The sequence below is a fragment of the Delphinapterus leucas genome, unplaced genomic scaffold (genome assembly GCF_059928025.1).
Source record: "Delphinapterus leucas isolate spDelLeu-1000000601 "Yukka" unplaced genomic scaffold, BTC_Dleu_Yukka2 spDelLeu_asBTCV2_sq40, whole genome shotgun sequence".
In the NCBI taxonomy this organism is placed as follows: Eukaryota; Metazoa; Chordata; class Mammalia; order Artiodactyla; family Monodontidae; genus Delphinapterus; species Delphinapterus leucas.
The window spans coordinates 6,998,796-7,005,218 of NW_028322249.1; positions in this window are offsets into that span (position 1 = coordinate 6,998,796).

The window sequence follows — 6,423 nt, forward strand, 5'->3', positions numbered from 1 at the left end:
AAACCACAGGACATAGGGGATGGGTGCAATATTCCACTGGCACTTGGCTCGAGTAGTGTGTATATTATTGCCCAAATGGTTTTCTGTCTTTGACAACCCCTTTCCTCATACCTTGGCTAGGGGGAACGGGGGTTTTGTGTTTTCTTTTTTGAAGCTTTTTTGTCTGTTGTTCTGTTGGTGGTTATTGATTGGGGGTTCCTGTAATACCCTCTCCAGGATGTATGGGAAGCAACAGGAAACACAGGGGACTCATCACCATGTTATTCCTCAAGTCCCAAAGTCCCTAGTTAAGTCTGCCTTCTCATTTCCACCTTTCAGTGTCTTCCTATGTTTGTCTGTTGTTATGTTCAGGGTTTTAGTTTTAAGTGGAAGAACCTGGGAGAAATGGGCTACTTCATCTTCTTGGAAGCAGAGGTCTGGAGGCCTATGGATGTTACAAAGTACTGCTGACTGTAAATTAAAATTTGATGATATACACCTTGCCCTTTAAGAATTCTTCTGCTAGATGATGTGGCTTCCCAAAGTAGCTACAATTTGATTTTCATACTTCTAAAAGTCAAGTGTTTTGCCGCAGTTGAAATTTAAAGATAAGCAAGAGATGAGGCTAAGATGATCTATGTGGTAACAGATTAAAGTTGGAAACATCAATATACATTCATGCTTAGCTTAATATTGCTTCATATTACCTTAACACACATGGTTATGTAGAGAGATACTTATAGATATGTCCATATACGTGGGGAATGTACACACATGTTATCTCTTTGCTCTGTCAGCTGAGAAGATCTAGAAGCAATGACATCCGGGCAGCAATTAGCACACCCCACACCCAGATCCTGCTGTCTAATGCTGTTCTCCACTAAAAAGACCTAGTTATCCTTGAAGAAATAGCTGATTCTAGGACTGGGGCAGTAAATATACAAGATTTATATACAAGGCCATCTTATAGTGTCAGAAAGTAAGGAAGTTCCAAAAATATATATAGGATGGGGATACCTCAGAGTGGCACACGAGCCACCGAACTGAAAAGAGTTCACAAGGGTCAGGACTAGAGCAATTTGAGGAACAAAGTAACTAACGTAGAATTAGATTATGACCCAAAGTATAAAATAAAAATCCGTGAGTTCTTCTGATATAAATAAATAATTGGATACATAAATAAATGCGGGAGAATAGATAAATCTCCAGTGCAAAAGAATTCCAAATAGTTTATGTAGTACTCCATCGTAAGCATAACTCTCTATTCCTTAGTTGTGGGCTGAGCATATTGACTTCCTTCCAAAAAGTACAATATGGAGAAGGGAAAACAGTAATTTTACAATGGAGAAACCTGAAAAACACTACCTCAGCCTGCTGATCAAGGTCGACCTCAGCATTCATAATGCATATTGATACTTTGTACACTTGATGTGATCTGACAAAATAACCCTTCTACTCTTGTGGTCTTCCTCCCCCAAACACATAATCCCAATATTATCAATGAAACATGCATCAAACAAATTCTAGTAGCGGGCATCCTACACAAGCCTAACTACTCAAAATTGCCAAGGTCATGCAAGGAAAATCTGAGAAGCTATCAAACCCAAGAGGAGCCTAAGGAAACATGGCAACTAAATGTAATGTGATGTTTTGGATGAAATCCTGGAATAGAAAAAGGACATTAGGTAAAAACTAAGGAACTGGACTAATGTATGGACTATAGTAAACAATAATGTATCAATATTTGTTCACTGATTGTAACAATGTAACATACTAATATAAGTTGATCGTCACAGAGGGAAATGGGTATAGTGTATATGGAAACACTTTATACTATCTTCTCAATTTTTCTGTAAAATTAAAACACTTCTAAAAAATAAAGTCTATAAAAACGTTGTGTTTTCTTGTTTTATGATTATGTGCCTGTATTTCCTAATAAATATGTAAATTTGCTTTGCCTTCCTTGATACTGATATTAAAGAAAATACTAAGTAACTCTGAAAGAATTTGTAACTCCAATTTAACAAGCAATAATTCTGGGTATTAACTTTTTAGGAGAACCCACTGAATAAATCAAAGCAAATTGTCTTTAAAGGCTGAATTTCTTTTCAGTGTTTAATCTTTTCTATGATTAATGCATACCACAAGCATGGTTCTCTTTCAAAGGGCAGAAAACATTGCTTGTAGGCAAGGTCTAAAATACAGTGAAATATTCATGTATGATGCTATAACAACTTTAATGTATTTTATGTTTTCAAAATGATGAAGTGTTATTTCAGTCAATAAAGTATTCACTTTTATACATTTCCTACCCACCTTTTCCCAGAACACCCACAAGGAAATGATACTATCATCTGATATTAGGCTCATCAATTTAAATTGGAGTTTTTGGTAGCTGTGGTTGCCAACGGTACTGGAATGTGTGATACTTTTACAAATCCTCTCCATGGCAAAATCTGATCTTCACAAGGTACATCACAGTACGTGCCTAAGGCCAATGACATAGAGCTTTGTAGCTAGATTACCAAGCATTTTACTTAGAGGCACAATAGAATGTAGAAAAGGCCATTTCTCCTTCTGTCTTTTTCTGCTCAAAGGTCACTCACCATCTCAGAAGTTTTCCATAAACTCAGACTATATAATGTCACTTAATGTGAATGTAGCTCAACATTCTGTTTTAGTACAGCTAATCTCACATTATTTTATTGGTCCTAAATATGTAAATCATCAGCAAAGTTTTGTACTTAACTTTTTTTTTGGATGTGGACCATTTTTTAAAGTCTTCATTGAATTTGTTACAATACTGCTTCTGTTTTATGTTCTGGTTTTTTGGCTGCGAGGCATGTGGGACCATAGCTCCCCGACTAGGGATTGAACCCACACCCCCCTGCATTGGAAGGCGAAGTCTTAACCACTGGACCGCCAGGGAAGTCCCTGTACTTAACTTTTAAAAATAATTAAAATAAGCTATTCAACACATTTTTCCTAAAAAAAAAAAAAAAAAGTAATTCTTCTTAGGCTGGCCCTGGGCACATACATGACTTTGCCATTTTTTCCATGGATTATTTTCTTATCTGATCTACTGTGTCACATTTGTTCTACCTTCTCAAAAAGAAGCATTTAAAAATTCATCTACGCGTTCATGCATTCATACATTTATTAAATAAATCTACTGAACACCTACATACGGCACAGAAAAGGAGGCAGAAAACTAATCTGGGTTGCACAGAAAGTAATGAACTCAGTTAAAATTTTTGGTGAAAACAGGTGTTACTCAATCTACTGGAAATTACATTTCATTATGGGGACTCACACACTCAAGGAAAACCAAGACCTAAATAATAATAAAGTAATAAAAGCACTAGCCATTTACTGAGTGCCTGCTTTTACCTGACTCTGAAACTCTAAAATCATTACGGATGTTTTGAGGATTGTCTGATATAATTGTAATTTCTATTTTACAGATGAAAATAACAAGGTTCAGAGACATTAGGTTACTTGCCTAAAGTGAAGTGGCCCAGAAACTACACAACTGGAAATTGAACCTTAGATTTCATAATGCCAAAATCTGTGCTTTTAATCACAATGTGTGTGTGTGTGTGTGTGGGTGAGAGAGAGAGAGAGAGACAGAGAGAGAGAGACAGAGAGAGACAGAGAGAGACAGAGAGATAGAGAGAGAGAAAGAGAGAGAATGTGTTTAATAGAGAACTTCTGAGAAATGGCAAGAAAACTGCCAGGTACCCATAAAACAATAATTTAGGAGCTTCTTACTATACAAGTAATTGTTAATCATATGGCTGAACTAAGGATCTCTCACTTTTGAACTAAGAAATCAAAAGCTTCCAGAAGTTGAGTCTAAATTTTACACTTACATAAGATACTTCATACAGAATGCTAAAGTATACTAACTAAAGAGTTCTGAAAATACTGGAAGCATTCATACTAGTATGATTTCATAATGTGGATAATAGAGGATTTAAGAAATTGGCAGATGCAACTGCAGACTCATTTCTTATCATTTCTGTGAAGGGCAAGATAAATCAATAAAATGAGAAAAATGAAAAAAGAATGGCTAGCAATTTTAGGTAGTTTGCTTCATCTCCATACTAGGAAAGACTAAGCAAAAAAAAAAAACTTCTCGAAATTTTATTTTGAAAGCACCTACAAGTGTATATGGTCTTTTTATACCAAATAACTTGGAATTATGAACTGTCCAATAAGTCTAATCTTCTCTGATGATAAAATTGCTGGCTTTATTTGAAACTATGAAATGAAAAGTGAGGTAATAATCAGAAATTCTTAAGAAAAGGAGTAGACAAAACAAAATTCTAAGAGTTGTGTCAAAAAATATTTTGAAACGAACATAAAATCCCCATTACTGGTACAGAGCTTTTAAAACTTTATCTTGGTTTTAAGCTTTAATAAACATTGATATGTTTACATAATTACTGTCATAAGGAAGACACAATTTTAGGTCAGCTTTCTTCATTCTTTCTTTATTAAGCATTATTTTATTTTGCTCCATCATCTTGTAATTATAATATAGTAACTGTGTCACTTTCTACTAAGTGGATATAATTTCCTAAACTGTTTTCCTATTCTTAACAATTAAAGGTGTTTCCAATGTTTTGTTATTACAAATGACATGACAATGAGCATCTTTATATAATAATTTTCTGGATTATAAATTATTTATCGGCATAAGCTTCCAGAATTAGAATTAATGTGTAAAAAGCTATTAACATTTTTATCTTGCTAGACATTGCCAAATTACTTGTCAAAAGATGGAACCAAATTATATTGCAAAAATCTTTGCCAACAGAAAACATTATATACAATTTTTGATTTTGCTGAATTATTAAGTTGGAAACCTATGTTCCATTTCTTTGAATTCTTTGATAACAGCGTGCTGCTGCAGGCTGCGAGGGCAGCCATGTCCATGAAGGCTCCCCAGAGTTGGAGCGGGGAAGTGGAAAAAGGTAAAAAAAAAATACGAATTGTATTTTCCCTCGATTGTTATCTCTCATTCTTTTCTGCCTCTGTGTAACTTATATCCAGGTAGCTGGAGAAACATCATGTGGCAGGGAAAATTGGTATTCCAATAAATTAATAAACACCAACTTCAAATGGATTTTCAAGACTGGAAATATTGCTCTGACTTACAGTAAGTTCTTTCTAATTCTCCTTAAGGACTATTTTCTTAGAAGCTTTCCCTACCCTCCTCAAATTTTCCTCCATCCTCTCTACTTCCTTCACTCTGAGCTGGTGAGGCGCTTCCTAACTCATTAGGAACACAGAAGTCAGTAAATAGTCCACTGCCAAATCCGTTAATTCATTAGCATTTGCATTGATCTTTGTATTCCCTTGCACTACAGGAGTTCAAGTTCAAAGGCCACGTGCACTACAGATAGCATTTCATTTTCTCTCATCTTCTCAAGTACTTCACAGCACTGCATTTTCTACAACCCATCTACTCCTTATGAATGATTCTTGCCAAAATTCAACCTCATTCTAGACTAGTAACTCCAACTTAAAATGTTAAAAACTATACGTGTAACACGAAAGCCTCCCTCCTCCTCTAATCCCTGCATATCTTCTTTAGCCAATTCATGTCTGAACTTTTCAAAATTGTTATCATCATATATTGTTTCCATTTCCTCACGTCCCATCTACTCTATAATTTACATCCATCTGACTTCCCTCACCGTAATCTCTCTGCCCACTGTCCTGAAATTTTACTTATGAAGGTCACCAGCGATCTCCATGTCAGTATAGCCAATGAATAGTTTTTGTCCTATTTCTAGGCTCTTTCCTTCTTTAAAAAAGAAAAAGAAAAACAAAAACCATTTTTTTTCCTCTATCCTTTCACACTCTCATCATCTTCTGTCCTGGTATATTTTACTGGCTTTCCGTGTTTAATCTGATTTCTAACATTCTATGAGTTTCCTTTATCTTCAGTGGAATAAACCCCTATATGAAGGATTATTCTCAACAGTTAGTTCTCATAATAACAGTACTAGTAGCAGCAGTCAATACTTCTATAATGCTTATCATGTGCCAGACACTATTCTAAGACACTGTTTAAATACATATATATAGACACACACACACACACACACACACACACACACACACGAAGTTTTCCTCCTCATAGGCGTATGAAATAAGCCGATTATTATACCCATGTTACAAATGAGAAAACGGAGGCAATGAGAGGCCAAGGTCACATGATCAGTACTTGGTGAAGCCCCGCCTGAGTTAATGCTGGAACTTTAGAGGAGACAAGTTAAATAATGTCTCACAGATTGGCCTTAAAAGTGAGCAACACTTAATTAATGACTTGTGAAAGTATCAGAAAAAAAGGGGACATTTTAAATTGAATGGGATCTACTAAGTCATGGATCAGTAACTAAGAATGACTCTTATTGAATGAAATTATTTTTC